Below are 17,680 nucleotides of genomic sequence, written 5' to 3' on the forward strand. Positions count from 1 at the left end.
TTCAAATTTGGAGAGAAAGTGACCTTTAAAAATTGAGCAAAACCGACTGTCTTTTCCCACTGCACAAAGTCCTTGTGGCGTCCTTCTTTGGATGATTCTTTTGAATGCCTCCAAGAGTGAGCCCTCCATAGTGCATACATGCATGCCACATACACTTGACCTTATTTGGTAGGTCTATGATTGAAGATATTGTTGAGATCATGATATAAATGAATAGTACAACTAAGGAAATCAAATATTGAGGGGTCTAAAAAAATATGTACATGTCAAATATAAATAATATAGGTGGAAAAAATATAAAGGGGTCAAAATAAATCTCTCATTATAAGTATACCATAAAAAAATGAATACTTTTGGTGTTCTAATTTATGAGAGTAATAGAGAATAGATGTAGGAAGAAAAAAATCACAATAGTGAAAAAATATACACATAAATAAAACTAGTTTTTTTGGATTTTTGTTGGGATGGAGTTACACCAAAAATAAGAGAAGCTTGCATGAAATTATTTCTTTATGGAATAAAGAGTATGCAAAATGGTAAGAAAATTTGTGGTAATGGTGAATTAATGTACATAGCATAAATAACACACACCTAGGTAGGAATATTTAAATAAATATCAAAATAATTATAAAAAATCCTTATATTTAGGCCCTATATACAATGAAATATTTACACACAAAGAGGCCATAATATACCTTTTTAAAATTTAAAATTTTATTTTTTTGGCTCAACTAGCCCAGTGACTAGCTAATTGAGGTTTTTTAAGAAAATATGGAGAAAGTCCCCTAACTCACACACGCCTATGCACAGTGAAATGGTAGGGGTATCCACAGTGTTTGGGTGATTTTGGTAGGGTGAGGTAGTTCTTATTGCAACAGAAATGGACATACTGAAGATGATTGTTGGGCACGCCAATATGATGACGAATATAATATTACCACAAAACAACCACGTTTATCTAGAGACTCTTCTTCCTCTTGTTGTGAATATTGTGGACGATCTGATTATCCCACTCATATGTGCTATAAGCGTCGATTCGACACAGATCATAAAAGAGCATTTGCTACTGAATATCGAAACAACATTGTACTAGAAACAAGTTACGTCCTATGTTTAGTTGCTCTAGAAAAAATACTTCATATACCTGATGGTTCACTTTTTATTGTCGATTCTGGTGCTACAAGAAATATGACATATCAGTCTAAGTGGCTCTATAACTATCATCCACTACCAGTTCAACGTGTGGTTTATCTTGCTGATGATATGACTTGTCAATTAAAGGGTATTGGAGATTTATATGTTGGTACCTTGTCTTCTTCCACTCAAATTTTGCGAGGAGTATTACATGTACCAAATCTTCAATGTAATCTTCTTTCAGTTGGTAGAATTATTGATCTTGGTCTCTTTGTTGGATTTGATCATACCAAATGCCAAATTGAGAAAGATGGACAGACTATAGCCACTTCTCCTCGAAATGGTAATTTGTTTGAACTCTCTCTCAATGATGCTACAACAAATATTGTTACTGCTCCAGGTGATCATGATTGCAAAGTATGGCATCACCATTTTGTTCATGCTGATTTCTCAAAACTCCTTGATCTTCAGTGTCGTGATCTTGTTCATGGCATGGATCTTAAAGACTATCCCCATATGGGAATTTGTGAGTTTTGTGCTCTTGGTAAACATAATCCTAATCCCTTTTCCTCTTTCAAATACAACTCATTCTCATGACGTATTGGATCTTGTTCATACTGATATATGTGGACCTCTATCTTCTTCGAGATCACAATATCGCTACTTCATTACTTTCATTGATGATTTCTCACAGTATACGACTGTATTTCTACTTAGACAAAAATCTGAGGCCTTATCTGTTTTCAAAAAATTCCATAAGGCTGCCAAACTTCAAACTAGTCGTCGCCTTAAGAATCTTTGTAGTCACAATGGAGGCGAATATGTTTCTCAAGAGTTTGTGAATTACTATGTTGGCAATGGAATTCATCATGAAAACACTATTCCATATTTACCTCAACAGAACGGCGTTGCTAAACGAAAGAATCGCACTATTCTCAATGCTGTAAGATGTATGCTGGTTCATTCTGGTTTATCTCGTGTTTTTTGGACTGAAGCTACTTTCACAGTAGTATTTATTCAAAATCATCTTCCTACTACTGCACCCTCTTCTAAGATTCCCATCACAACATGGGTAGGTGACATTCCTTCTGTATCTCATTTTTGAACCTTTGGATATATTGCTTATATTCATGTTCCCAAAGAAACACGAACAAAGCTTGATGCTCCTCGTCTTAAAGTTATTTTTATTGGATATTCTGACACTTCTAGAGGCTACAAATTCTTTGACCCTTCCTCCAAGAAAGTAATTGTGAATCGTGATGCTACTTTTAATGAACATCTTATGGGAGGTTCATGGTCCATGGATGATTCTGATGATACTAAATCCTTGCTTCAGGCTTTTCCATATCTTTCAAATGATGAAACTCTTGCTATAGAGTAACTTTCATCTTCACAACCATCCATTCTGAATGCTTCCAATGATGATATTGACATTTTTGTTGATCTGCCTATTGATTTTGAGCATGGCTCATGTCATGTTTATGATGACGATAATGTTGATAATGCTTTTTCTACTTCTGAAGATCTCGTTACTTATGATGAAACTATCTCTTCACCACAAAAGGATGAATGGAAAGAGGCTATGGAAGCAGAGTACGATTCTCTTATTTCTAAAGGTACATGGATACTAACTGAATTACCTCCTGGTCGTACAGCTATTAGGTATAAGTGGGTGTATAAGACAAAAGTAAAATCAGATGTATCTTTTGACAAGTTCATGGCATATTTAGTTGCAAAAGGTTAGTCCCAAGTAGTTGATGTTGATTATCAAGAGGCCTTTTCACCAATTGTTCACATCACAAGTGTTTGAGTTTTATTGGCATTTGTTGTTCAATTTGATTTAGAAGCTCATCAAATGGATGTGCGAACTGCTTTTCTTAATGGTGACTTGGAAGAGGAAATCTATATGGAACAACTAGAACGGTTTTCTATTCCAGGTAAAGAAGACCTTGTTGCTCAACTCCATAAGACACTATATGGTCTCAAACAAGCTTCGCGATCCTGGTATACAAAATTTGATCTTTTTCTCACCTCTAAAGGATTCATCTCTTGCTCTTCAGACCCCAACTTATACATAAAAGGCCAACATAATAGTTTTGTGATTCTTTCTCTTTATGTGGATGATACCATCCTTGTTTTCAATGATTTAGAATTTCTTCAACAAGTGAAAAAGTTATTGTCTTCTGCATTTGATATGGTGGATCTTGGAGAGATTCACTCATGTCTTGGCATTCAAATCCAATGGAATCGTATGAAAGGTATTTTATTCCTTCTACAATCAAAGTTTATTGCAGATACTATTCAAAAATTTGGTATGGAATCCGCACATTCAACCAACACACCTTGTCTTGCTAGTTCTACGAAGAACAGTTCTGACAATGGCGGTCAACTTGTCACAAATCAGCCTTATGCTAACTTGATTGGATGTCTTCATTTTGTTGGTATGAACACTCGTCCTGATATTCTATTTGTTGCTAATTATCTTGGACAACATCTTGCACGTCCTTCTCTTAAGCATTGGTCTGCAGCAAAGCGTGTATTGAAATACTTGAAAGGCACTACAAATTTTGGTTTGGTCTATCAACGACAAGTCGCATCGGATTCTATGCAATCTCTTTCTCTTTTGGGTTACACTTATGCAAACTGGGCAAGCGCACGTTTATCTATGCGATCTACTAGTGGAAATTGCTTCTTTATAAATGGTTCTCTTCTTTCTTGGACTAGAAAGAAACAACTTTGTGTTGCAGTTTCTGCGACTGAGTCAGAATATGTTGCAGGATCACTTGCACCTCCTGAGCTTATCTGGCTTCAACAAATGCTGGTTGATATTGGTCACTCTCCTCTTTCTAGCACACCTTTGCGGTGTGACAACCAAAGTGCTATTAGTCTTACAAAAGACTATGTTCAACATAATAAGTCAAAGCACATTGCTGTCCATTATCATTATGTCAGGTATGAAGTACGCAAAGGAACCATTATGGCTAAACACTGTCCAAGTGACCAGATGATTGTAGACATTCTGACCAAAGGCCTCAATCAGTCACGTTTCATCCTCTTGCGCTCGGAGCTTGGAGTTGCTTCGGCCTCACTCTTTTTAGATTAGCTTCTTTGCTATTGTAATAGCCTTGTACATATGACATTGTAATCCTATAGGTACCATGCACTATGCACACTCCACATCTGCACATTGTGATCTTTGAGTCACTTGTATATTTGTATCTTGTCCTCAATATGAATCAGTCTTTGGGAGCATACATGGTGTGTCTCTCGTCTCGTCTCTCTCTCTCTCTCTCTCTCTCTCTCTCTCTCTCTCTCTCTACATCTCAATCTTAACTAAGAATCTTTGTTGATATGTAAAGGAGATGGAGGGTCATCGAGTGCCCAAAGCAGAGATGGTACAAAGTTTTGAGCTAGCTGTGGTTCCTTAGATCAGAGAGCATGTAAGGGGAATTAGAAATGAGCATGGGGCAACATGGGAAGCATTCGAGTTAGCCTTAAAAGAATAATATTTTATGGAGGAATCCAAAAGAGTGACAAAAATGACTTTTTTAGACTGGGTAATTCGACCAAAAGAGGGACTTTCGCCTACCGAACGACTAAGGAAATTTGAACACCGTTATGATCAACTTTCAAGGACTAAGAAGGCTACCTAAATTGAGAGAAAACAAAGATGTTTTTTCAAGATGCACGCAAAGAGACTCAAGATAAGTTAGAGTTACTACTTGAGGATAAGGATGCGGAACACGACTTAAAGAGTGATTAGAATGAGGTTGAAGATGCCATCTCACTGCTAGCTAAGAGACAACAATGAAGAGACAAGATGACAGTCAACCCTACTCAAGCCCCAAGTATTCTCAAGGGTCCCATGAAGCCTATGATTGTGGTTCCAAAGAGTGACAAATCCATCATGGATGATATTATTAAAGGAATGCAAGAGCTAAAGTTAAAGCTTACAAGGCTAGAAGAGAAGGGACAACCATCAGGTCAATTTACAGGGCAACGAAACCAAAGTAGAGAAGGTTTTCTAAATGGATTCATATGGTGAGATAGTACTGACCATGCAAGGAGGGATTGAGAAGATTCTTCGACAAAGGAGCTTGTTTTCTTTAAAGATGGCAGGATTTACTTAAGTGAAATAGGTAAGCTCTTGGGAACAAACTGTTGGAGCTATATATGGCTCACTCTACTCAACTTGGTCTCACCTATATATTTGTATCTTGTCCTCAATATGAATCAGTCTTTGGGAGCATACATGGTCTCTCTCTCTCTCTCTCTCTCTCTCTCTCTCTCTCTCTCTCTCTCTCTCTCTCTCTCTCTCTCTCTCTCTCTCTCTACATCTCAACATGGTATTAGAGGGGTAACGATCATGCGCCGATTCAATTCATGGTGACAAAACAATATGTGTATGCGATTCGCATGTAAGATTCAAAATTGCTACAAATTTTATTTTTTGAGGATTGATTCTTGTTAATTGTGGTTGTTTTGTGTTTTTTGTGGTAATTATTGATAATCGATATAATAAATCATTGATTACGTTTTCTTGTTGATTTGTTTTTTGACACCCTGAACTTCGTCTCAATTTTTGGGTGTCTTCTACTCAAAATTTGGAGAAACGGAAAAAGCGCAATGGAGCGTAGCACAATGACACTTTTCATTCAAGTTTATGGAGCATAGCACTGGCACTTTTCATCCAAAACTTGTTCATCTCCTCGAGCACTTCGATTTGAGTTCTAGGTTTGTGTCAATCGGAGTTCGCAACAAAAAGTTATGTTGTTTTTACTGCAAATTGAGCTTGATGTAGCTTTCTTCGACGTGCGTCTTCGTGAAGTGTCCGCAATCATTTTCTAATTTTGGCGTTAACATTTTCGAGCAAATTTAGCTTTATTCATATTGTGGCCTTCAATCTTGCGTCTCACGTCACTCTATTTTGAGGACTCTTTTATTAGATGATGTAGACGAAGCATCACTATCGTATCACATGGTTTCTGTCGAATCTGTATCTTGCATCTCCGCTAGGGGTTGTGTATGGCTCTCGTGTGTCTTCATGTTGTAGACAATGGTCCTTCCTTTCTCTTTTTCGGGGATGGTGATCAAGCCCATGCCCCAATCCTGCTTAGCACCAAGGGTTATAAGCCATGGCCTCCCTAAAATGATCGGATAAGCATTCTCACCTGCTTGCATCACATAGCAATCAACCAAGCACTCAATCCCCAAGACACTTATCTTCACATCTTCAGCTTTTCCAAGACACCTTGCCTTTTTGTGGTTGGCCATCCTCATACGGGTCAAAGCATTCACTGACATCTTAATGCCTGCTTCCTTCATGATAGCCTCGGTCATGACACACACCTGGGCACCACCATCCACATATGCTTGCACTTCCATCTTCTTTCCCAGCAAAGCTTCAACTATTGGCATCATATCCACTGGGTGACCAACCCTCAAGGATGACACCATGCTTTGATGTTTTTCCTTCTTGAAAGGAAGCCGTGTACTCACACACTTGGTCCATTGCCTCCTCAATTTAGCATTCAAAGCCACTAATTGATCAAAAGGTATATTTTCCTTTTGATTTCGTATGTCGTCTACAATATCATAGTCTTCAACACCTTGGCCAAGGAGGTAGTCTTTTGGACAAATTTTCCTTCTTCGCCACCTCTTGCTACTTTCTGGTTTGTCTTCTACCTTAGCCTTTCCTTTCCTTGCTCTTGTTTCCCTCTCTTCTTCTGCCTCTTTCTCCCTATCATGCCTAGCTCTCTTATTGGGCAAAACATCCACATCTTGATGCTCAAGGGTAATGATGTTAATAGCTCTACCTTCTCCATTTCTAGGCAACCGTTGTGGTTGTTGTTGCGGCGGTGTTGCTTCTAGTGCCCGCTCTTGATGATTTTCTTCTATTCTCCTTCGACCACGTTCATATAAGGGGTATATCCCTCCTCTCTCTCTCATTGGTTTAAGACAATAAGGGGCGTAGTGACCCTCTTCATCACAATAAGGGGCATAGTGACCCTCTTCATCACAATTGTAGCATCTACCTTGTAGCCTTCGTCCCGTACCTCTCCCAACTGGCCGCTCTTCTCTTTGGCACCTATTCATTATGTTAATTCTTAATTCTTTCAACTGACCGGCGAGATCATGCAAAACCCGGGCTGTAACAGGATCTGGACCTTGAACCACTCGCTCCACTCTATCATCCGTCACCACAGGGCCATTGGTTGCACCACAATTGGCTCAACATCTGTCATGCCTTTCTCCCACCTTCTCTTGATCTTCTTGCTCTTAGCCTCGGAAATTTCCACAGATCTCTCGAATGTAGCAGGCTCATCTTGATCGACCTTCTCCCTTACACTTGGATGGAGACAATCCATAAACTCGCGCACTTTAAAGAAATCACCTGGAGGTACTTGGGATGCTGCCTCTAATTGAATCCAAAGTCCTTTGAAGTGTTGCAAGAACTCTTTAAAGTTAGCATTAACATCTTGCTACAAACCTCTCAATTTTGTCGTTGCTTCTATTGCAGTTAGTTTCTTCCCAAACCTATTAAAAATTGCCAGCTTCACCTGCTCCCATGTTTGCTTTTTGTCTTCCTCTAAACCTTCAAACCACTCCCGAGCTTCTTCTTTCAGGGCAAGAGGAAATACATGAAGCTTTTCTTCGTCATTCACAATGTGCATACCAAGCGTATGCCACTCGAACTCCGCAATCTAGTCCTTCACATCCTCCTTCCCTATGAACATTGGCCGAGTATAAGCCATCTCTTTAGAGTTGCTTCTCCCTTGCGTGAGTAACTCCACAAAAGTTGAAGTCTTGCACCTCAACAAAACCACCACTTTTCTTTAATGAAGATCAAACTTCACAGCAAAACCGCTTCACCTAGGTGCACAACCGGAAAATTTTCGCTCCCCAGTGGGATCGCCAAAGGATGATGGAGCAAAGGACGTCGTGCGCACACTCACACACCTAGACAACTCAACACCACACAAGGAATTTTCTTAAATTCCAACCAACACACACCACCACTCAAGAGGCCAATAAAAATACTACCCACAAGGTCAATTCAAACTCCAAATGCCTCGACCTATAAGCCCTTGCCTGCCCGCAGATACTACAAGGTGAGTCGAGTTGATCAACACTTGAAATCACACTTGATGGTGACCAAAATACACAAGAAAAAACCATCACAAAGTCAAAAAATCTAGCCACAAAGGCCACTCTCAAAACATAGCAAATCCTTCACCAAACTCCACTCTGTTGGACTCTTTGGAGTAGCGCCAACCCTAATGACAACGATACAGGGTCACATAGTCTTGCAGAAAGCCGCACCTTCTTCCCTCAATTCCTCGCACACACACATTCATGGAAACCTTAGAATTTCCATAGACTCTCCCAAGTGCAAAATTGAAGAGAGAAAGCTCTCATTCACTCCTCCACACACTCAAAAACAGGACGTGAACGCTACGAGACTGCACTAGACCACCTATAGGAACCCTGCTTCCTTCCCCACATAGAGAGGTGAAAGTGCCAAGACTTGGCTTCCAAAATTCTCCTTCAGCTCAAGCACTCATGGAAACGTCACTGATGTGGAAAATTGAAGCCTTTTCACACCATTTTTGGTATTTTTTTACCTTTTCTTAACCCAGTTTTGGCCAGTTTTGAGCCCCGACGGGCATTTTTCATGCGAAAAATCCCAAATGGACTCCAAAATTCACCAAATTTTGTACGCTTGAACTGCGATACCCAGAGAGCTTTTCCACATCCCAACATTCTATTTTTTACCACTTCTAGGGCGGTGCATGCATCACCGTTAATCAGACACCGTAAATAGACAGTTACTACATGTCCAAGCTTCTCGAGCGGGATGAGAGTACCTATACTTGTCGCTTGGATTATTTACATTCTATAATGCTCAAACACATTCTCTAGATCCGAAATAAGCCATCTAGAATCATATCCAAGGCACCAATACCCTGCTTGGGTATGTACATGTGTTCGACTGCTAGCACGCAAGCCTGCCTATTCATAATGTGTACACGTTGCATCTTTTTTCACACTTGAAACGACTTTGCTAAGCTCCCAAATTAATGTATTTACATCTTTTTATACATATGACCATGCATATAAATGCTACTTTGTACTCGCCAAAAGTGGTCTATCAACGTTAATTCCAGCATTAAGGAAAGTATCGTTAGAGTGTTTGCTTGTATTGAGTAATCTATATATTAATCAAGTATACCAGCATGAATACTATGCATGCTAAATTTGCTTAATTCTTTTGATTGATATTGGATCTATGGCGAGTAATTAACCTCCTCTACTTATTCATTTTATCATCGGACTCGGTCTCTCTTTTCTGTATTGGTTGTTAATAGCAATAGGTCACACAAATCGCTTTCTAGATTCCATAGTCTTTTGGCTACGTTTACCATGAGTTACTACTTCCACCTATAAGCGGGATGCATGATTATTAGCAATCGATGCATGCATTAGTTTGCATTTCCATGTAGTGCATAATTGTTGTTCTTTGACATATTTTGAAGTTCAACTGTTTCTTCACAGAGCCTTAAATAACACATGTGGGGAGACAAGGCTTCTCGAGCTCTCTTTCAGAAGCCCCATTCTTTTACATTTCAAGGTTTGGAACTCTCCAATGTCCATTATCTAGTTTTTACAGAAATAAGATATGTGTATGTGTATACTAATGTGTGCATGTAAGTTTACTGCTAAGATGGGATTTTGTTGAGTTTCTTTAGGATTGCTTATATATAAGTCTTAAATCATTCCATCGACGACTGTGTATGGAGGTAGTGCTTATTGGGCTCTCTTCGATGAGCTCCCCTTTTTTTGTACTTTGGGGTCGAGAACTTCCCTGGCTCCATCAACCATTTTTCACTAAAATAAGGTGTGTGGTGTGTGTATGTGTATCTGTGTGCATGTCTGTTTTGGAAGTGTTGGCCTACAAGTACTCAAAGGCTTTATGATTTGTGAATCCTGACTCTCCAAGCTTCCAAACGTCCCACCTTAGAAATGCGTTATCAGGCACATTTAGAGCTCTCTTTTTTTCCCCTTTTTACCTCAGCAAGAGCCATTTCCATTTAGGATCTACTCCTTCTAACACCCTCCAAGGTGATTAAGTCCACATTGCTTTGTTTAGTTTGTTTTCAGCAAGGCTATAGGCTGAATAAGTAGGGAGCTTGCTAGCACCGGTATAGTGGGAGTAACTGCCTGTAGGAGGGAAGATATGGATGCAAACAACTTTTTCTTTTTTTAATCTACTATGGGATTGTGAGGCCAATGGCACAGAAAAGTACAATGCGCTCAACAAAACTTTGGACAGTAAGTACAATGCCTTGTTTGCAATGGCATCTAGAGAGAGAGGGGGGAGAGAGAGAGAGAGAGGATTGCATTTCATAAGCCCGAATGAGAGCCACTGATAGAACAATCATCCTTCGTAGAGGGAGAGAGAGGGAGGAGTCATGTTGTCATACCAGGTCTCCTGTCCATAGTGGATTGATATTTTGTCATGGTCGATGGGTGTCGTGCATATAAGAGGGTATTTTCAAGGGTTCTATAAGAGGGCATTTGGAATGGTTCTATGAGGACATTTTCAAGATTTCTATAGATATTTTTTCATGATTGGTTGCTATTGTGCGTATAAGAAGGCATTTGTAAAGGTTCTATGAGGAAAAATTGAAATTCTATAAAATTGGACATCATACGTGTATGATGTCTCAAGATGCATCTGGAGACCAATTCTAATAAAGGTACTGCATCAGAGTGTTCAAAAGGGGTGTTCTACTCTAATTACACCTCGGGACTAGAGTTTTGACCTTTTTTTGGTACCCACAAGTACCTACAGGAAAATATGGTTGTAGGCAATTTTTCCTTTTTTCTATGTACTATAGGATTGCTAGGCTAGTGGGAAAGGAAAGTACAATGCGCTCGGAAAAACGTTGAACAGTAACTACAATGCCTTGGATGCAATGACATCTAGAGAAAGAGCGGGTGAGAGGGGGAGAGAGAGAGAGAGAGAGAGAGAGAGAGAGAGAGAGAGAGAGAGAGAGAGAGAGAGAGAGAGAGAGAGAGAGAGAGAGAGAGAGAGAGGACTTCATTGCAAGATCCCGAACAAGAGTCAGAGACAGAATGACTGTAAAGAATGAGGATGCAAGAGAGCTACACAAGACAAGCAAAAAGCACACAGAGATGGAAAGCTTCTTCTTCTTCTTCACAGAAAAGAGAGTACAAAATGACTAAGTGCTAAAGCTGAAAAATAGCACATATGTACATGCGGTCACTAAGTGTGAACTCGCTACAAGCGTACTAGGCTGGCACTATAAGTGTAGTCCAGCTGTAGAATCACTGGCAGAGATCCTCCGTGTCGGTCACCTAACGCGCCAGTGAGTAAATGCCGTAAGCAGCCAAGACCCGTAGTGGATGCCAGCTCAAGGTGTAGAGCTCGACATCTCAACAATGACCATCCTACAAAGAGGGAGAGAATGTCATAGGACTCAATTTTGAAGTTTTTAAAATCCAAAAAAATATAATAGGTTAGAACTCTTTATTAAATATGGTTTAAAAGATTTTTGAATAGTTTATGAGATAGAGAATATTAATTGTAGACAACTAACTGCGAGATATTGAGAGGGAAAATGTATTCTCTTCAAATACATTAAAGATGTATTTAGTAATAATTACTAGATAAAAGATAATTTGGTTGTAGATTGTAAAGTAAACATGGAGTCAAAATTGATGTTTCGATCAATATCAATGTTTTATTTTCATGTGTTTTAGCTTAAAATACATGGACAAGCTTAAATTTGTTGGGGTATAGGCGTCTGTGCCTTGCCCGACCGCCCAGAGTCTGGGCGCCCATTGACTTGTATACCTTATACATAGCATAAGTGTATAGGGGGCTGCTCACTCTATTGAGTCTCGCCACCCATATCTGTGTGTGTGTGTGTCTCCTTCTCTCTCTCTCACTCTCTGTCTGTGGTGCTCCCCGATCGATCCCCTTCAATTGGTATCAGAGCTACGGTGACCGCGGAGAGCACGACGGCTTTGAGAGCTTCGAGGCGATAGCTCGCTCGCTCTCGACGGTAGAGAGATTAAGAAAGCTTGGAAGCTTTGTGAGAATGCAATGGGAGCTTGTGAGCTCAATTGAGAGTGATGTATGCTCTTGTGGAAGCTCAGAAAGGAGTGTGGAAGATTGTGTGTAAGTGAAGGTGATGTCCTAAAACTAAGTGCGCAGCAGCACTGTTTTCAACGTGGTCTACAACTTTGCAGAAGAAACTTTTTGCAAATTCCTCACCGTTTTGCTAATATTCAGCTTAGACTGACTGTATACAGAAATTCCAGATTTTCTGTTGTCGCATTGTGTGCGAGTTTGATGCACTTTTGGAAGCACGGGAGATGCTTGAAGTTGAGTGCATAAATTCTGAGCCGAAGATGCAATTGCAGCTTGTGTTAAGCTTGTGGTTTGAGGGTTTTTTGGTAGACTTGGGCAACGAAGTACGGAGGCGTTTACACACCACCGAAACGGTCTCTTGAGACACGCAGGTTTTTGGAGCACACAGGTGGAGCTTCTTTCACTGGTTTTCATAGGATACTTTGGCAGTGATTTTGTACTTGGATTCATGGTCTTTGCGGATGGTTTGCATATGGTTATGGCACATGGTTGATGCCCATTATATATGCATTTTGGCGAGCACTTTCAAGTGCCGGTAAGCTCTCTTGAGAGCATTGTTTTCACATTGATCAAGTTTCCGGATTGCAAATCTTTTGGCGTTTGCTTATGCGCAGTCACTCTGTTGATGTACGTTGAGTGCGGATTGCCATTGTATGTGAAAATGTGGAGCCATTTTAGCATTTCTACTCATTGGCATTGAGTAGTGTTATGGTTTATGGTAGAGATTGTACTTGAGTTTTTGACAGGTTTTCAGGGGAAATTCTGTCGGATTTTTCCCAGATTCTCGCCATAGTTTGTGATCGAGTGTTTACTCTCACTTTGACAGGTTTTGTCAGTTTGGACACAGTTTTGTGTTTATTTATCCACTCTCGCAAGAGTGAGGAGTTGTGTATCTTTCTTTGCTTGAGACAATGGTTTGCTCTCAGGTGGGAGAGTCTTGTGATCTCGAGCATTGTTTGTCATAGTTTTGCAGAGCTTATGCATGTATATTGAGTGTAGTTTGATGCGCATTGATTGCTCATTGTATTGAGCTTGCAGGACAATGGTTATTTTGTGTTGATAGCCATTGTGCGTCAAAACTCTGGCGAAATTTTCCCAGGAGTTTTATGCGTATCATTTATGCGATCTAGGTAGAGATTGCGGGTTGCACTCAGCATTTGTGTGCGGTGTTCTCTACAGGTGGGAGATTTGTACGTGTGTATGCATCGATACCGCACAGTGTGGGCTTGGTGATTAGCTCACAGATTGCAGTGTGATACTAGAGCATGCGAGGCTTGTATTGACATTGTGGGAGCTCTATTTTGGAGTGTGTCTCACAGGTTTTACATTGTGTTTCTGGCCATATTGGTAGACAGTTTTCAGGTGTTGTTGGTGAGGTGGTTTTGCTTTCTAGTTTGCTACATTGTGCTCATGGCAGAGACAGGTGATCGATTAGATTGTGACCTCTCACAGATGCGCATGTTTGATGGGTCAGACTTTGCGTCATGGAGAGAGTGTATGCTTGACGCATTGACACAGCGAGGGTTGCATCGACCATTGAGTGGTGATGTAGGTAGACCTTCAAACATGTCTGATGATCAGTGGCAGGAGCTAGAGGAGATGGCACTATCTACACTCTCTTTGCACCTTGCGGAATCTGTATATGCTCTTGTTATGTATGAGACTACTTCGAGAGCACTTGGGCGCAGATTACATGATATGTATGATAGATCTGAGTCATCACAGACTCGTGTGAGACATGTACATTCACGAGCACGCCGACATGTGACATGTTGGTATTGTGGTCATTCTGGACACGTTAGACGGCGCTGTTTTCGTCGTATGCGACATCGTAGGAGACATGGCAGTCTCAGAGATGTATGTAGTGATACCATGGACTCAGTTGCTTTGACAGTTGAGGCACATATAGTGTCGGAGTATACTAGTGACGGGGATGTCACTTTTACCTCGAGCAATGCACGAGATGCTATACATGTGGATAGTGCACTCCCTTCGCAGTGGTTGCTAGACGCAGATGCTATGTTTCATGTCACGCCGCATCGTGCATGGTTTTGTAGCTATTCTAGTGGGATGCTTGGCAGTGTACGTTTGACCGATGGATCGATGCATGCGATAGCAGGTGCAGGAGATGTGAGACTGTCATTACCGAGTGGTGCATCTTACTTGTTACGACATGTGCGCTATGTGCCATATTTGACAGTGAGTTTGATCTCGATTGGTCAGCTTAGAGATTGTGGATGTCAGATTTCGCTACGAGAGCGAGATTTTGTGATGCATTTGGGTTCGCTAGAGATTGCGAGAGGTGCCAGGAGTGGTACAGGTTACCCATTGCATGTGGATTACAGGAGAGAGGGTGTTGTCTCTATGATCATGCAGCCAGGTAGACAGCGAGAGAGTAGGCGAGTCTCTTTTGCTTGTGGGTTGCAGGATGCTTTGCATGGGGTGCAGAGTAGTGAGCTTGTTGTGCACACAGTTGGGGCACAACTTGAGCAGTCACACGGAGAGGTGACAGAGTCAGACATGCATGCTTTGCTAGTGACTGAGCAAAGCAGAGAGTCAGTTGTGCGAGATACTTCTATGCAGGATAGACAGGTAGAGCGGTCTTGCTCTAGTGAGTCACGACAGGAGGACGTTGTGCAAGAGTCTATGTATACGGAGTTAGAGCATGAGAGCTCTAGTGAGTCATAGCAGATTGAGTGGTCATGTTTGCAGTGGATGATTGTAGAGCAGGCTGAGTTGTCAGCGATTATGCAGTCGTTCCTTTCTATGCTTGACAGTGAGCATGGGGATATAGTTGTGCAGGATATGTCTTCCAGCAGACATCTAGAGCAGCTGGTTTGCTCTGAGGTTGCACGACAGGTTGATGCGTCTTTTGTGGACAGTCAAGAGATGCATGTGGCTGACACGCCTTGTCAGTCAGAGATGCCTATTGCCAGGGATATATATGTTGATGCATGCTCTGTAGAGCTAGCAGGGCCCGCTAGCATTGCATCGGCATTCGGTGGTCTCATGTATGAGATGTTGATCTTGAGACCGGATATCGTAGCTGCAGTGGGAGCATTTGCAGTTGGGGTTGTCAGTCATTTGTTGACTGATGATGGCATAGTGCACGAGGGAGATATGCAGGTATTGCATACATACCTGCAGTACGTGTGCGGTACGTCTGGTGGTGTATGGACTTACACAGGAGCAGGACAGCCGGATGCACACGATCACAGCCAACCAGTGGGCATCGGTTGAGAGAGGTTTTCTCTCACCTTTTGTAGTCTTTAGACTAGGTTCCCTTGCTTAAAGGCACAGTCACCTTTAAGTGGGAGGTTGTTGGGGTATAGGCGCCTGTGCCTTGCCCGACCGCCCAGAGTCTGGGCGCCCATTGACTTGTATACCTTATACATAGCATAAGTGTATAGGGGGCTGCTCACTCTATTGAGTCTCCCCACCCATATCTGTGTGTGTGTGTCTCCTTCTCTCTCTCTCTCACTCTCTATCTGTGGTGCTCCCCGATCCCCTTCAAAATTAAGTTGAAAAAGTTATGGAGACCCACAAACAAGGGTTTTATGACTCACGACCTAAAAGTTGCGTTTTTAGCCAAACACATAGATTTTTCGCAATTTTGTCTGCATTGCCTTGTAGACTAGTCCCTTTCCTGTCGTTTTGAGTACTTAGAAGTCTATATTCTGAGCTCGTATGACAAAGTTATGACAAAAATGATTTACCAGTAGTAGTAGGACAACCTACAAGCAACAACAACAGGCTAGCTTACAAATAGATATACATAGGTAATATCTCTTTTGTTTGATCCAATCAAGAGGTGATTATAGTCGTTTATGATGATACAAAATTATGTTTTCTAATTTGATTATCATGTTGAATTGGTTTCACAAGTATGTTCTTTTGACTATTTTGTAGAAGTTATAGAAATCGATGTGTGAAAAGGAATGTATTCAAGGTGTCATTACATTGAGATTGTGATCATATTACGACTCAAATTATGATCGTTGTTTCTATCTGGAGATTTTGAGAGTGCGATTAAGATTGAGAGTGTGATTGGGATTGAGAGTGAGAGTGTGATTGAGATTGGATTGTGCACAAGATTGAGATTAAGCTTGAGAGTGTGATTGAGATAGCTCGGGGTGGTCAAGAGGTTATGAAACGAGCTATGATCTTATTGTAACTATTATGCATACAGACTCCTTAATTAATCTATTCACTCTGAGTACTCTGTACTTTTCATTATCAATGTATTTCGCTCTCCCCTGTCACGTCACAAGTGGTATCAAAGAAGTTTCGATTCTGTGATGTCAATGAAAGGGTACAAGAAACGATTGAAGAAAGAAGAAGATAGAAGTGGAGGTAAATGACCAAAGGAGAAGAAGCCAAAAAGAAACAATGACGATGACGATGACTCGGACTCCGATGCCAGAGAAGCGGTGGTCAAATAACTCTTCAAGAAAGCTAAGCTTAATGAGTTTGATGGCATAAGAAAGACATGCAAAGATTTAAAAGCGTGGATTGAAGAACTCAAGGACTCTTTGGATTATGTTTTCAATATGGAGAGAACAAGACTACCAGACTTTCGAATGCTCGAGCAAAGTGACCAATAAGGCAATAAGTACGAAGATGGATCAATTGGAGACTATTGGCAAAGTGGGTGATAAAGATAGGTCATCTAGCCCTTCTTTGTGATGATTTATACCTTTGGTACGTCATTTAAAAGCTTTTATGATCAAATTTATGCATAAAAAAACAAAAATCTAAAATTAAATTTCTTAATGGATTCAAATAGTACACATTACTTCTTGTCCTTTGAATTGACTAAGAAATAAAACCTGAAATTAAACAGAGAACTCAAAAGACTTGTGGACTTATTTATTGACAATAAAAGTTTCACAAAAGACTTAATTGAGCATTTGTCTTTTTCTTTGAATAGTCATAATCATAAGGATAATTTTTATATCATACAAATGGGTGACTGATGTATTTATTGATATGGATTGGGTGACTGAAAAATCACATTTTGATTGATTGTGAAGAAAAAAAAAAGAACTTCTAATGGAGAAAGTCACACTATTTAGAGGAAAGGGATTCTAAGTCTAGTCTAATTTTCTTCATGAAATTGATAAGGTGACTTAGACAAGAGTGTGAGACTTTTATAACTTGTACAAATGAGTTTTTTTTAATAAAATGAACGTAAAATAGAAAAGGAAAAAAAATCTAGAGTATGTGGAAAAGTTCTTGATGAGTTGAATGATGTTTTTATCGATGACATAATAGGTATGCCTCCTTCTAAATCACTTGACCATGGGATAGTTCTATATCCAGGATCTGGACCGTACTCTCGAGGCCTTACAGATTCAACATAGA

This window comes from Adiantum capillus-veneris, unplaced genomic scaffold, assembly GCF_014529385.1.
Source record: "Adiantum capillus-veneris isolate H3 unplaced genomic scaffold, ASM1452938v2 Hic_scaffold_278, whole genome shotgun sequence".
NCBI lineage: Eukaryota > Viridiplantae > Streptophyta > Polypodiopsida > Polypodiales > Pteridaceae > Adiantum > Adiantum capillus-veneris.